Source organism: Gossypium hirsutum, chromosome D12, assembly GCF_007990345.1.
Source record: "Gossypium hirsutum isolate 1008001.06 chromosome D12, Gossypium_hirsutum_v2.1, whole genome shotgun sequence".
In the NCBI taxonomy this organism is placed as follows: Eukaryota; Viridiplantae; Streptophyta; class Magnoliopsida; order Malvales; family Malvaceae; genus Gossypium; species Gossypium hirsutum.
This window is the reverse complement of record NC_053448.1, coordinates 463,728-480,043: the sequence shown is the minus strand read 5'-3', so window position 1 is coordinate 480,043 and position 16,316 is coordinate 463,728. Positions and strand designations below refer to the sequence as shown.

General features: G+C 28.5%; 1 long non-coding RNA gene across 1 annotated transcript; it reads left to right on the top strand.

The window, feature by feature from the left end:
• The first annotated feature begins 10,563 nt into the window (after positions 1-10,563).
• On the top strand, positions 10,564-13,837 carry LOC107930623 (uncharacterized). Its single transcript, XR_005922177.1, has 6 exons — positions 10,564-10,623; positions 10,955-11,101; positions 11,169-11,276; positions 11,597-11,960; positions 13,355-13,408; positions 13,524-13,837. It is a non-coding gene; the product is annotated as an uncharacterized lncRNA (long non-coding RNA).
• The last annotated feature ends 2,479 nt before the right edge of the window (positions 13,838-16,316 follow it).

The window sequence follows — 16,316 nt, the reverse complement described above, 5'->3', positions numbered from 1 at the left end:
TCCCATATTTGAACAAGCGGAAGACCGACGGTTGGTAATTAGATTATCTTTTATACATTTATAAATTAGGCATAGATTCGAATCCTGTAATGTATACTTATAATTAAATTTTACTGCTTGAAAATAAAATTTAATAAGAAAAATATATTTTAAAATATTTAATTATAAATTAATTTATAAAATATTACAAATTAATAAATTAACATAGAATTTTTATTAATAAAAGAAAGACTTGAAAACTAAAAAAAAAAAGTTTACGTTTTATAAATAACTATCTTATGAATTTATTATTTTAATTATTAAAAAAATTTTAAATTTTATTCAAATTATTTTAAATTAAAATTTATTAGTAAAATTCAATTAGAAATAAAAATTTAATGAGAAAATCCAATCAAACAAAAATAAAGTGGTAAAATTCAAAATAAAGTTAAAATATAGTGCTAAATTTATCTTTAGCTCAAAAGTATAATGACAAATATTAATCGTACAGTGGTAAAATTTAACTTTAACCTAAGGTACAGCGCAAATTTGCACATTAATCCTTTATTTTTTTATATAAAATATATAAAATTATAAAAACACCCTCAAAATAATATTTTTTAAGGTCCCTCAAAATAATATATTTTAGTGTGCAAGGTAAGAGTATTTTCTTTATTACTAAATTGAATTGATGTTCAATTGACTCGAGACAATAAACTCTGTAAAATTTTAATCTATACTTAGTTGAAGTGCTTTATTAAGGTGGTGTTAATGGGTCACTCGGTAAAGTATTAATACTTTTGTTACAATGGTAAAGATTTAAACCTGAAACACCATTTAAAATAAATAATTAACTTTACCATTGTAAATTTTTATTAATATATTTATTACATATTTTTCACTCGAATTATAAGTGTATCATAAATTTAGTGTTAATCTATACTATTAATAAAACTTTGTCTGAGTTGGTGTCATGGGTTAACCGGGTACCAACTCGATTAGAAAATGACGAATATACCCTTTTATTAAATGATTACTATTATTATTTTGATGGTTTTTTTGTCTTTTTCATATATTTATATAGTTTTAAAATAAAAGAACTAAAATATTAACATGTCAATGGATTGAACCCGAGTTTAACGGATTTATAAATAATTTTTTTATTACCACACCATTAATAATTCTTGAATAAATTTTAAAAAGAAATTTAATTTTTAACATAAAATGTTTTCTCGTATCAAATTTATGTATATAAATAATGTCACTAATTACATATGTGTTGTTACTATTATTAATTTCAAATATTACGATTAATTATTTATTATGTTTTATTTTAAATATATATTTATATTCTAAATACATAATTTTTACATGCACATACATACGATAGAATATGAGAGTAACAATTAACATTAGTTAACCAAAAACTTATAGAGTAATGGAAAGCCTGTATACATTATTTCACAATTATTAGCAGAAATAATTTTGGCTACTATGCCTAAATGATACAAAGAGGATATAATGAACAAAACAAAACATAGAGAAATTAAAATATAAAATAATTATTATGTTTATCGCTTCTAAGTCAATTTAGGATCAGTTAGTATTGTTTCTAAGAAGTAATTTTGGGGTAAGCATAATGTTTTTGAACTTTTTAAAAGTGCTTTTGGTAACCAAAAGCAGAAACAGAAGCAGTAAATTTTAATTTTTGCTCAAAAGTGTTTTTTTGACCCAAAAGCAGAAGCAATACTAAACTAACCCTTAGTAAGATGAAAAATGTCTTTTTCAAATTATTTTATAGTAAATTGTATTAAATATTCTCAAATTATAATCATAAAATTTAAGTTATCCTAATTTTATTCCTAAATTATCGAGGTTTAATCAATTAGGTTATTTCGTTACTAAAATTGTTAATTTAACTATTAAATGATATGTTTGATCTTATATGACATAATTTAAAATTAAGAAAATTGAATGTTATAAAAAATGATTTTTTTTTTAAATATTAGTTTTTAGGTTCTATTTATTTAAAATCTTATATGACATAATTTGATGCGTTATTTAATAGTTAAATTGATGATTTTAATAACAAAAGGACCTGATTGATAACATCAATAGTTTGTGAATATAATTAGGATGATTTGAAGTTTAAGAACCAGTTTAAAATGAGGTTCATAATTTAAGGATGTCAAGTGTAACTAATTCATTATTTTATTACATCTTAAAAACAAATGGCATCATCTTATACTCACTTATAGACTTTTTTTTTAACTTTTCTGGCGTTGTACACAATGATCCTAAAATATTGTAACTTAGAAAAAATACATATATATATTTTTCAATATTCTTTATATACGTTTTACCGTTTATATTTGAAATTTGTGACTGCCCCGACAATATCATCTCTTAATAGGGCAAAAGCTAAATAACAAGTCAATAAATTATTTTAAATGTTAAATAATAAATCACTTAAAATATATAAAATAATTTGACAAATTCATTCTTTACTTAAATTTTGAGAAGTACATGAAACCAAATATTTTCATCAATTATAATAATACAACTAAACAAATCACAATTATAATAATACAATCAATCACTCCTGCCATCTCATTAATTTCTCTCTCTTTCTAATTTCATCATTAAAAATTAAAAAATAATTAAGTTTTAATGGAGATTTTATCGAAAAAAAAACATACTGAATTATTTAGACCTTCAATTTTACAAAAAAAAAATTAATTTTTCATTTAATTTTTCGCCTCTTTTAGCATTTAAACTTGTATTACTTGTCAAATCACTCTAAGATGGATGGAAAGATTTAACATTAGTTAACTTTATTAATATGACATCCACATGGCAATTAATTAAATTTTTAAAAATTAAAAATATGAAAAAAATATTTTTTTTGTTTATTATACTTTTAATGATTTAAATATTTTAAAAATTAATCAATTATTTACATGGCATTCACGTGGTGATCCACGTATATGCCATGTTAGCAAAGTTAACAAACGTTAAAATTTTCATTTATCTTGAGATGATTTGACAAAAAAATGTAAATTTAAGAGCTAAAAGAAGTAAAAAAAATAAAATAAAAAGCTAAAATAAAATTTTTTTATAAAGTCAAATAAGTCATTATGTCAAAAAAAAAAACCTTTGTTACTACCAACTATAATAGCATGTCATGGTTAACATCTTATGTCACCATTTATCATGTTAATAAAATGTAATCATTAATGCAATTAATGGACTTAATTGATTTAGTGAAAATTTTCAATGAAGGGTTAATTGTTTTTTTTATCTGATGACTGTTTTAACCTTTAAGCCTTTTTCTTATCTATTTCTTCTAAACATCTTTCAAAATTTAAAATCAAATTATCTGCTAACTAGATCTTAGCTTAATTTGTTTTAATATTGTTGTCAGTGTAGTAGAACGTGAGTTTAAGCGTGCTGAGATTTGATTATCCACCTATTTAAGAGTTAAGAAAGGGTTATGAATATCAAAATAAAATAAAAAAACAAATTATCTATATTTATACTATTATTTAAGTCCAGAATTGAGTTGGCGTCAAGAATTACCAAACTTTTAAAACAAAAGTAATATATTAGAAGTAGACCTGATCATGGGTTGAACTACTTGTCTAAGCCCGAAGGCCCACCCAAAATTTGGGAAGTTTAAGCAAAAATATTAGACTCAAAAAATGAGATTGGGTAAAAAAATAGGCTCATTTAAAAAATGGGTCAAGCTTGGGCTTGATCATTCAAGGCTCGTACTCGACTTTTTTAAGTTTGTAATATTTTATATTATGCTATTTTTACATATTTTGTAATTTATAATATATAAAAATTAAATCAACAGTAGTATGTAAACGTTAAAAATGTTAAGATGACTATATATAAAAATTTTAATAAATTAAAAATATTAAATTAGAAATAATATAAATATTTTTTTAAAATGCGGGTGAACAAACCTAAAATGAGCTTGGGTTAGCCATTTATAAATATAAGCGGATTTGGTCAAAATTTTAGGCTCATATTTTGGGTCGGACTATGCTTGGGAAAAAATAAAATGTATTAATATCATGCCTAAATTTGATCAGAATTTGACTCGACCGGTCCCATGATCACCTCTAATTAGAAGGGTTATATAAGTAATTTAATTTATTTAAAAAATAAAAATAAAAATTGCTCTCCTAAGCTTTTGAATTTGGATACACAAGATTTTTAATTACGCAATCTTTGTCAAATCAACAATTATTTACATTTTTAAATTCATTGTTTAAATATATATTTATATTTTTAATTGTTTCTGTACCATAAGTAATAAAAAAGAATCTAAGTCTCACACTAATTTTGTGAAAAAATAAAAATATATATACAAATGCATATAAATTTAAAATTATTGACGATTTTATTTATTTATTTATTTATTTATTAAGTGGAAGTATTTTTATGGGGGACTCTAGTTGGTTTAAGAAAATAGTAGTGTTTTACCATAATATTTTTAATTGATTAAGTTTCTTGTAAAATATTATATAAAACATCAAAAGGTTTAAATAACTTTATAATAATAGACGTGTTGATACAAGTGTCAATAAGGGAGGAGATAAGAAGAAGATGGTGGTGTAAGAAAGGCCAGTTCACCTAAATAGGAGGAAAATTGGAGAAAGGCTAAGTGGTTAAGTTTGCTGAAAGGCTAAATGATCGATCCATTCTTCACTGTTTTAAATGGTATTTATTTATAGGGAAGGAGTTCTTGTACTTAGTGATCGTGTCGTTAGCTAGGTGACAAGATCATTGTAGATGGGTTGTCCTCGTGGTATTGTTTTGACATTCCCTTGGTTGAGGTAGTATAAGATTGCTATGCTTAGTGGTCCATTCTTTGGATGTGTGTGTTCTCGCTAAAAGCGGGTGGCCTAGAGGATGAGCCGATTGAGTGGCTAGTCACCCAATGGCCAATCGAGTGGTAGAGGACTATCCAAACACTTAGGTGAGGCAAAATGCATGCTAAGTTATATAAAAATAATTAGTAGTGTAGTAGGATTTAACTGCCATGACTCAGACCCTTAATTTTTATATAATTTAGTTTAATAATAGTGTGAAAATTAGAAAAAAGCTGTCTTCTAATGTCACATGATAAATACATTAAGATAAAGGAACAGATCAAGTCTGCATTGCAAGCGAGACTATCACGGGAGTGAAAACCATTTTCCCATAACCAAACAAACAAGAAGAGAGATTGTCATAAATTTTCAAAAATAATTTCCCACTTTAATCATTCTTAATTAATTTGCAATTAAAATGATTAAACCAACATTTACTAATATTAAACCCTTTTGTCTTCCCTGCCTGTCATAATTATCGTTTGCTTTGGCTTTTACTAATATATTTTATTCTGCATGACCATGAAGGACAAAATTTAATCGAAGAATTTCGTGGATCCAATTATAAAAATAAAATTAATACAAGTTGCGAATGTGAATGTTGACAATCCTTGATTAATTTGAAAAAAAATTTCGGACATAAATTCTCCTTGTCTGAATATGGTCTTAGTAGTGGTCAACTAGTGATGTTTATTAGGTTAAACTATTCCGTTAGTCCCTATACTTTCACAAAATTTGAGATTTGGTCCCTACATTTTAAATGCTTTTTCGATTTAAAAATCTTAACTCAATCACTGTCGTTATTGATGATTTCCATAACAAAATATTAATTTAACATGTTTATTTTATGTCAATCATGCTACATCATAGAAAAGCAAAACTTAATTTTTAAACATAAAAGGTCTAAAACTCAAGATTAACCTATTTATTAATATATGAGTATACTTGTGTTTTGGAGAACAAAAGTTTCAATCAATGAAGCAACTTGATCTATATTTTAGGATGCACACTGAAGTAATTGGGACAAAGCCAAAACTAGATTAGCTGGCCTAAGAAATATCGATTGCGTCGAATCTTGAACTAAAGAGTCAAGTACGGTAGTAGTTTACTCATTTGGTGCTCAACATTGGTAGATAATTAATCTCTAAGATAAAATTCTGAAAAATTAGAAGAGTTTTTTGGAGTTGGATTTGTTACATCAATAATGATATGCCTCCACAAAATTAAATTTTATACTGGTCGGTGCATTTTCTTACAAATTTAAACATAATATATGATGTGAGAAGCCGTAAAAGGTGAGACAACTTTCTTACATGACCTCAGATCACGCTCTCCTTTAAGTGCTACGGTCAAATGTGGCACGTGACTGTTCTTTTTTATATATGATCTAGAATATGTAATACTCCGTTAGCCTTTCTTTGACTCCAATAACCCAATCGAGATAGAGAGATAAGGATAGTTCTATTTCCCTTTTCTTTTTAATTTCTGGGCTCACCTAACTTGGTACTGATAAGTTGAATTAAGCTTAAAAAATTGATTAAATTGAGTTTTATTTTTTATTTTTTTACTTTTTATAAAATTTTAATAACTTATTAATTTGAATCGGACAGACTGATCGAACAAAAAAAATTAATGATCCTGGAAGTCAACAAGGAATCTTTCAACCACTAAAGTTATTTTTTCATAGTTCTCTCCCCATTTCCACCATTGATGACTTTGTTCTTACAAAGGTGAATCGTTCCAAACCCCTACTATCTTTTTCTTTCTATTTCTTACTTGTTAATTTCTAGTATATATCAATAATCTGGAATCGTTTTTTTTTTAAGTAATCAAAAAATTAAAAAATTAGCAACCACTCACCATTGTTGACCAATGGAAATTAAGCACACATTACCAGACTTCCTTATTTGCTTTTATCATAGTGGCTGCAGCTGGTGGTTCCTACCAAGCAACCCACTTAATACGTAACGGCACCACCCAGATTCTTAGAACCTATTACATGTGGTGATTATTTTAGGGCGATGAGTTGTGGGGGAAAAGGGAGACCTTGGAGGGTAAAAGGAAAATCTTGAATGAAAATGAAATTATTTGTTGTTTTTTGATGAGGAAAATTTTATATATGTAAGATCCCTCGCTCTCACAAGTCACAATCATATAAGATTTTAACTGCCGTTCACCCTCGATTGTCTTAGCTAATTCTGATCTCAATCATTGAAACCAAGAATATATATGTATTGTTTATCCATTTGCCAAGTGGGAATGTATTTTTGGTGCCACCACCAAATTCTCTCCACTTGAAACCACACCAGCTAAAAGCTTGTGCCAGTTTTAATGGTGTGTAATTATAATATAAAATATAAGGTTAACAACCCTTTTTTCTTATTATTATGTCAAAGCCACTCATGATATAACTATATAAAATGGAAAATGATTAACACATTAAGTAAAACTGCAATTGGAGGTAAACGATTACCCAAATCTATATATAGCCCCTTTTAATGTTTTTATCCAACTAAAAGATAGTGAAGGAGAAAAAAAGACACTTTGCAGCTATGGTTACCATACAAGGCCATGGCCATTAATTATAATCATGAGACATTGGAATTGATCTATATCCACGAACTCCAATATATATTTATATATATATGGTAAGGTCTATTGGGAAAACTACTGTTAATTAATTTCATATTTTGTTGAATATTTTGGAGTGAAAGATAGATTTATGAAAAATTTTATTTGATAAATATTTAGGATAATTAATGGGATAATTTTAATTTTTAAATAAGATCAAATTAAACATTATTGGTTAACCACTTGAAGAAGCCTATAAATAGGTTGTTTTGTGCTGTACATCAAGAGCAATTTTGGAGGTGTCTTTTACTGTGTTTTATTATTGTGATTGTTTGTGACACTCTTTTATATATTATAATTTAGAAAGTTTATTGATTATTATGAGGTTTTGTGAAACTTTTTTGTGTAATGGGTAAATTAGACTTAAGTCAACAGGTGATCCAGACGATTTTTAAACAAAATCATTTACCGCGTGAGGTTCTATAGACTTAAAACGTTTTGTCTGAACCGCGTTAACAAAAATGAATTGTATCTTCTGTTTTTTATTTTTATTTCTTATATAAGATATATGTGATGCACAAAGGTGCAATGATGTGATGATGAATCCCAAATTTGTGGTGTGGCGTAGTGGGGGGAACTTGACCTTCTTTCTCGTCAACCTCATAGTTCAGTCTCAATACTGATTTTGTTACGTTCAGCATCTATACCAAGTGGAAACCTCAAAAACTATTCATTAAGATAAGATAACCCTAACAAGGATCACATGTTTCAAATATAAAAAGTGCAAGGAAAGGTCACTAAACTTTTAGATTATCTATGCCATTTTAGTTTTTAATACCGTTATAAAAAAATGTTAAATGGACAGGGATGAGTTTGGAAATTTTTGAGAGGTCAAATTATAATTTTATAATATATTAATTTATGATTTCATTATTTTTGAAGGGATGAAACTGATTTTTTTATTTTTAGGGGACCAAAGTGCAATTTTATTACATATATTAATTTATAATTTCTTTATTTATAAGAGGATTGAATTGAAAGTTTTACATTTTGGATGGCCAACGCCCCTGCACTACACCAAAACAGGCTTTTAGCGGCACTTTTAGCGGCGTTTGGACAAAAAACGCCGGTAAAAATTAAGCATTAGCGGCGCTTTCTGGAAATCGCCACTAAAGATTGAGCATTAGTGGCGTTTTTAAAAAAATGCCGCTAAAAATGAGCATTAGCGGCGTTTTTCAAAAAAACGCCGCAAAAAACCTTAGCCCAACGGTGTCGTTTTCTAACATTTCGTGGCTTTAGCGGCGTTTTTCAAAAAGCGCCGCTAATGCCTGGGTCTTTAGCGGCGTTTTTGGATAAGCGCCGCTAATGGTAGGGGCTTTAGCGGCGTTTTTTATAAAGCGCCGCTAAAAACATTTTATCTTACTTGGTTTATTTATATTAATTAAATAAAATTCAATTTATTTCTAATTGAATATTTAAAATATTCAGAAAAAATAATAACACGTAGAAATAATTTGAAAATAGAACACGTGGAACAATTAAAATACCATTATTTAAAATAATTTTAAAGTTTTTTAGGTATATGATTAATTTAAGATTTAAGGCCGGTTTAGGAGTTACTGTTTTAAGGTTTATGGAGTATGGATTGAAGGATTATGGATTAGGGATTATGGTTTAAGGGTTGAGATTTAAGGTTTAGGGGTTAGTGGTTATGGGGTTTAGGGGTTAAGAGTTAGGGATTTAGGGTTTATGAGTTCATGGGTCAAGTTAGGGTTTTGGGTTTAGATTAATTATTTTTTAATTTATTTTTAAATATTTTTTTAATTTATATATTAAATAATTTCATGTATAATTGAAAAAGATAAGATAGTATTAATTTTAAAATAATTAATTAATTATTATTATAGTTTAGGGTTGATATGGTTTACGGTATATGGTTAATTTAAGATTTAAGGCAAGTTTAGGAGTTACTATTTTAAGGTTTGGGGATTATATATGGATTTAGGGATTATAGTTTAAGTGTTAGGATTTAAGGTTTAGGGATTAAGAGTTAGGGGTTAGGGGTTAAGAGTTAGGGATTTAGGGTTTCAAGGGTCGAATTAAGGTTTAAGGTTTAGATTAATTAGTTTTTTTAATTTATATTAAATATGTTATTATATAATTGTAAAAGAGATAATAATAAATTTAATATATAGAAATTATGAGTATAGTTTATATTATTTAAGAGATATATAATATATAGACTTTATATATATTGAATGGTTAATTTAGGGTTTAAGGTTTATTTGAGATTTATTAAATGATACAATTTTATACAATTAATTAATGTTTTTATATTTAAAAATATTTAATTTAAACCATTTGATATATTTGATATGGATATATAGGTAATTATTTAATTTGGATAGGACCAAATTATAAGAAAAAAATACAAAAATAAAAATGAAATAAAAAACTAAAATTTATAATATTATCTAATTCTTGTAAATATTACTTAAAATTTTAATAATTCTTTATGTAAATTTTATATAAAAGATACAATAATTGAATATAAAAAATATGTGAGCTTTAGCGGTGTTTTCAACAAAAAATGCCATTACTATGTATTAAAATTTCCCAACTTTTCAATAGAAGAATTTAAAATTTTTAGTGGCGTTTTCAAGAAAAAAGCCAGAAAAGGTAGACATTGCCGGCGTTTTGATAAAAAACGCCGCAAACATGTATTGTAATTTTTCAATACAGTGTCGTTTTGATAAATTTCTTAGTGGCGTTTTTTTCTTAAAACGCCGCAAATGTGGAAGGAAATAAAAGGTAAAATCCCGCTCACTCCCAAAAAATGATTTTTGGTTACCCGCTCATTACTCCCTCTTCTTCTCATCTCTGTCGGTCGCCCTAAATCCCCAAATAAGAGTTTGTTTTTCTTAGCTGAAATCCCCCAAATAGAAATCGGACCGAGCAGCTTTGCATCAAGGAAGAAGAAGAGTCGGGAAAGCACAAGCAGTTAAGTTGCCCTCATGGCTTGTGAAGGCGAGTATTTTTGGCATGTAATTCAGCTACAAAATTTTCAGTATTATGGAACCATTTATGTTGGGTTGATTTATTGGGATTAACTCTCGCGCTTCACGATGGTTGTAGGTAGGCAGGCAGTAAACAGGAAAAATTATTTTCAGTCCCGCGGTTCCCGTCAAAGGTCCTCAAGCTTTAAGCTTTTTTAATCTTTTCCTTCTCTCGCGCAAGAATAAATAAATAAATATATTGCTACAGTATAGTCGTTTTAGATGTTATGTGTAGCAGTGTTCTCTATATATAGATATTTACATTTTGTGATTCCTAGCAGCTCAAGCTAAAGGATAAAGTGTAGTCCTAAAGCTTCTTGGTGTATCCTTGTGTGTTCCTTATTCAGCTAAAGGCTAAACCCTCTTCTTGATTATTTAAGGAGGATTTCTGCTTCTTCCCTAGTTATGATGACATAAAATTCCCAAACAAACTTGAAGGTGATTTATATATCCTCACTTTTGCAGCATCTACTTCGACTGCATTCCATCCAAAGCATGTCTGAAGAATCTTCTAAGCAACTGAAGAAAAGAGGTCAACCAAATCATTTTCCAACCGGCAACCAAAAGACGAACAAGAGAATCACCGATCAAAAAGCTCGACTGGAAAACAGGGTTAGAGCCTTTTGCTTTCAGGTTTCAGCTTTGAATAAATGTATGACTAAAAAATCTTTACTCTCAGGAAATTGTAGTGAAACTTACAGAAGCAGCCCCAATTGTTAAGCAGCTCTTGGAAGCCTTTAGCAGCATCAATGAAGGCAACTTGCTGCAGACAGTTACATATATACGGGTAAGTCATGATGCCTTATAGGTTTCTATATGTTACTGAATTTGCAGCTTGGTAATATTATTTTTGATGAACCATACAATACAACAACATCAAGTTTCAAGTATTGGATTTAGGAAAGTTATCGTTAAAAAATCTGAAATAGCAGCTGATGTAGTTTATACAAATGGAGTTCAATTTAATTTATTGAATCATTGAAATTTGCCTTAATCCTTTTACTTAAAATTGAATCATTGAATTTCATTTTTGATCCTATAGTTATCTGGTTGGCCTGCTTGCATTGGCATCCTATATATTTTGAGCTCAATATTCCCACTTTGCAGCACCAGCTAGTCTACTATATATTTGATTATTGACAGCGAATATGATGGGTGGATGGAGATTGATTTTGCCTTATTAGCCTCGACCCTTGCTTCAAGCTCCACTACTGGGGTCTGGCTTCCAAAACTATGATTTCGTCATTCTTGATTCTTGAAGCAATGTTGTTGAAGATTCTTTGCATCCTAAAGACATTTGTTTTAGATTCTTATTTACTGATTCCTTTCTATTTAATGGATGTTTAATTATGTATGCTTGAAAACATATAACTAGTATATCTTTTAACTCTTACCGTGTGTTAGGAAAGAAGATTTGTTGTCTTGGTATCATCACTACTATCTAGCCAAACCAAAGATCATGTTACTCATGGTAACTCCCTAATCTTTTAGTTTAGTTTACAGTTATATATCAATTCAACTAATCATCTTCTTGAAGTATTAGACATTCTAGTAATAATTTGCAATAGTAGGAAATTGGGGCATCTAGTGCTTGTTTTGCTTGGGGGTTGTAAAAAGTTTTGCATCATAAAGTTCTTAAGCATTATACTTTCATGACTGTTTATGATGAAAAAGTTTTCTTCAAAGTATATCATGGTTATGCTTACTTTTAATATATATTTTTCATAATCTAAATTCTTATAAAATCTCAGTCAGGGATTTTTAATGTTCTCATTTCCCTTTTTCTACTGGATCTGTAAGAAGTTTTTTTCATGTTTTTATTTTTGGCGAAGAAGTTTATCATGGATGAAACTTGATGTAATGATGAAATAAGTTGTTCATTGTGGTTGCTTGGTTGGTGACTTTCTATCCTAACATCTAGATACTTGAAAATAAGTATATGCTTTTTAATTTAATGCGTGCCTTAAGAGTTTGTGCTTGTAATCTTAACTGCGAAAGGGAATGATATGGAGAAATGTTTAAAAGCTTATATAACTGTAGCTCAACATGAACATGAAAATTCTTAAATAGCTCATAGTTATGGGCAGTGGGCACTCGAAGTAGGACAAGGACATTACCAAATCAAATTAGTTTATGATTTTTTTCCATTACTTTAAACCAGACTTATTTTTCTTAATGTTGTTAAGTGAATTTAAAATCCCCCATATAGTTTGCTTTATGACCCCTCGGTTTTTAAAGTTTCACAATTTACTTCATATTCGTTATTTTAACCCTATTTATAAAATCTAAAAACTCTATTATATAAATCAGAAAATGCCCCTCCCCAGCACAAAAATAATTAGAATCATGTTAATGAGTTGATATGTAGGGATTTCTTTGACTGGTTAGAGCAATTCTTATGAAATACAAAAATTACAAATGATTCTTTTTAGTAAAAAAAAAAGGAAGATTAGTTGATGATGACAAGCTAACAATTAGTTTATGATGATAAGATTGATATTGTGAGCTATTAGGAGTGGTTTTATTTTTAGTGATTTGAACTTCATCTAGTGTAGCCAAGCTAACAACTAGTTATCTTTTTTGTGAAAAGAAAATTCTTTGCTCTGTTCTTATTTTATTTAAGATGTTATATGTTAGAAAATATTGACCATTGTAGATGAGCAAAAGAGGCAACGGCTATGACCAGAGGAAGGCAGAAAATCTTTCTGGTTTTGAATTTGTGAAAAAACTAATGCATAGTTGACTGCTTACGTGTGTCAGAGGAAATTAGAATCCTAACACATATATTTTCTGCCTTATGCTGTCTATATGGTACCACATCCCAAAGGCCTTTTATTTGCTAATGCTTGTGGTATTTTCTTTCAGCTATGTTTTTGATGGGCAGCCTCTAGATTTGAAAAAACAAGAGCTTGCTAAGCGGTACTTTATTGCAAATTATTCAAATTGTTTTTTTGATCGTTTCCTTCAATATGACCGGAGCTTGATGAGTAGAATGTTGATTTTTCATAATTTTTATACTAAATTTGTTATGTAGTTACTCAAAGAGGGCAGATGCTACTGAGGATTTGCAAGAAGCCATGGTGGTATTTTTCTTTGGTCAAACATGGAGTGATAAGTAAAGTTTTCTTTTGTTGTTTCACCACTACGGAAATTAAGGTGCTGTTGTTTTTACCATTAGACTGGAAATAAGGAGAACATTGAAAAATTAAATATGTAGCCAAAATTTTGTCAGCTGTCAGTAGTAGATACTCGTAGAGTTCAATCAATTCAACGCTGCAAGAAAACGGAAGCGTATGTATAATAACCGTATTTGTAGTAGTACTAATTTTTGTTATATAATACTGAAAGGAATATATGTTCTTTTCCCATATAATGAAATTTATTTATTTATTTTTTGTTAGGAAATTTAATTGTTTATGTTAATTTATTTATTTATTATAGGTGAATGTTGAAATTTATTACTATAATTTCTTTTACTTTTATTGTTAATGAAAAGTAATACATTCAAAATAAAATTTGACCTTTCCATTTGTTATTACAAAAATTTATTTAATAAAAATGTTTAGCGGAATGGCACTTTTAGCGGCGTTTGCAAAAAAAACGTCGCTAAAAGTCATGATCTATAGTGGCGTTTATAAAAAAAGCGCCGCTAAAGGTCTTGATCTATAGCGGCGTTTGTGTAAAAGTGCCACTAAAGGTCCTGATTTATAGCGGCGTTTGTGGGAAAAGTGTCGCTAAAGGTTCTGATCTATAGCGGCGTTTGTGGGAAAAGCGCCGCTAAAGGTCCTGGTCTTTAGCGGCGTTTTTGGCGGCGCTTCTCAAAGCGCCGCAAATACTTTCAGCGGCGATGTTAAACTCATCACTATCATTTTAACATCGTTTTTACATCTTATTCGATTTTATTTTACTTTTACATTTTCTTAATTGTTTGTCTAATTAATGGGTCTTTATTTATTAATGTTGGTATTTAATTTAGATATGTTGCGTGTTCATTGCCGTTGAGCGTACTATAATTTGCTTATTCGTATCCTTGTATATTTGTCATGCATTGATGTATCATTTTACTCATAAATTGTTACGTCATGTTCCGTTATCATTCAATTTCATTTCATCACTTCAAAGTTACGCTCGATTTTACACACTCCAATAATAAATCATTGTATCTTATCCTAAATAAAACAAATGCATCTCGTTCGAATATTGTACTCGCAATTATTCAAAAAATGAAAAGTTTTAAATTAAGGCAATATTTCACGTTTGGAAAATTCGAGAACTCGTGCCCGAACTTACTGGGCTTCGATTTTTTCTCGTTGATTCTAAATAACCGAATATCCTTTTAAAATTAAAATAAATGAGGTTTAAATAAAAAATAAAAGGCAAACTTACTCTCAAAATACGAGATGTCGTGTCCTAACTTACTGGATGTGACATTTTGTTACTTCGAGATAAAGATGCATTTTCTATTTTGATTTATTCCATTAATTTTAAAATAACACAATATAAAGAGGGATCGTATTTTTAAATTCTTTTCAAGTTTTTAAATTTTCGACATCAAGACATTAAGTAATCGACTAGGTACTAATTTTTGGGCGTTACGAGGGTGCTAATCCGTCCTCGTGCGTAACCGACTCCCGAACCCATTTTTTTTGAATTTTGTAGACCAAAATCGTTGTTTTAATAAAAATTAAACCGTTTATTAAAAACAACCACTTTTCGGTGACCCGATCACACCTCATCAAAAAAGATTGGTGGTGACTCCCACATTCGATTTCATTTTTCAAAAAACCAAGTCAACCCGTTTTTTATCGAAAAAAATGGTGTCAACAAATTTAATCGAGTAATAAAAAATTAATATTTTTAATTATATTTTTAAATTTAAATTATTAAGCTAAAAAAATAATATTAAAAAATTATTCTCCGTTTAAAATTTTAATTCGAATCAGACTCAAAATAGCACCAATCATTCAATTATTAAGTACGGGGAAATTCTTAAAAGAGGAGATCCACAAACCGATGAGTATCAACAGAATGGAGGAGCATGCGGGAGAGGAGGGGCAAAGTTGGTGTCCACCACTTAACTTTATATGCTTTAGAGGTACAAAGATTTAGGAGAAAATGAATGGTGCTTAGAGGGTGAAGGATTTCTTTTTTATATTTTTTTATGTCCGTTTTACTGTTTATGTTTGAGGTTTATGGTTGTTTCTTTTAGTAATGTCGTCTCTAATATTTGAATTTGAACCCTCCCCTTGAGAATGTAATGTGCCTTATTATTATACCCAACCACTTGTTGGTAGAGGATGAAGATTTGATAAGTCTGTACACACACATTAAAAACAAACGGTCCATTCTTTTGGTAAATTTTGCTATTAGTCCCTGCATAAGTTATGAGTTTAGTCTCTAAACATTAATTTTGTTCTTACTAAATAGTAAATAATAACAATTAAATTTATGAAGTTCTATAAGTTGTTTACAGCTATGTAATGTTGTATTAGCTTGCTATTTTTACATATTATTAAAAAACCAATTAAAGAATTTAACTGTTGTCGTTTGCATCAAGACTAAAATTTAAAAAATAAAATAAAATTGTAGAGACTAATAGACTAAAACCAACAACTTTATACATAGTACAAGATTAATAGGAGAATTTAAGCAATCAAATTTGACTGCTACCATTTGGATCACAATTAAAATTTCAAAAATTTAAAAGTGCAAGGACTAAAATGACCAATTTGAAAAATACAAAGATTAAATGTGATAAAATTAAAACACAAGGACTAAATCCAGAACTTAACCATAAAATTTAACATTTATTTATCAACGATCATTC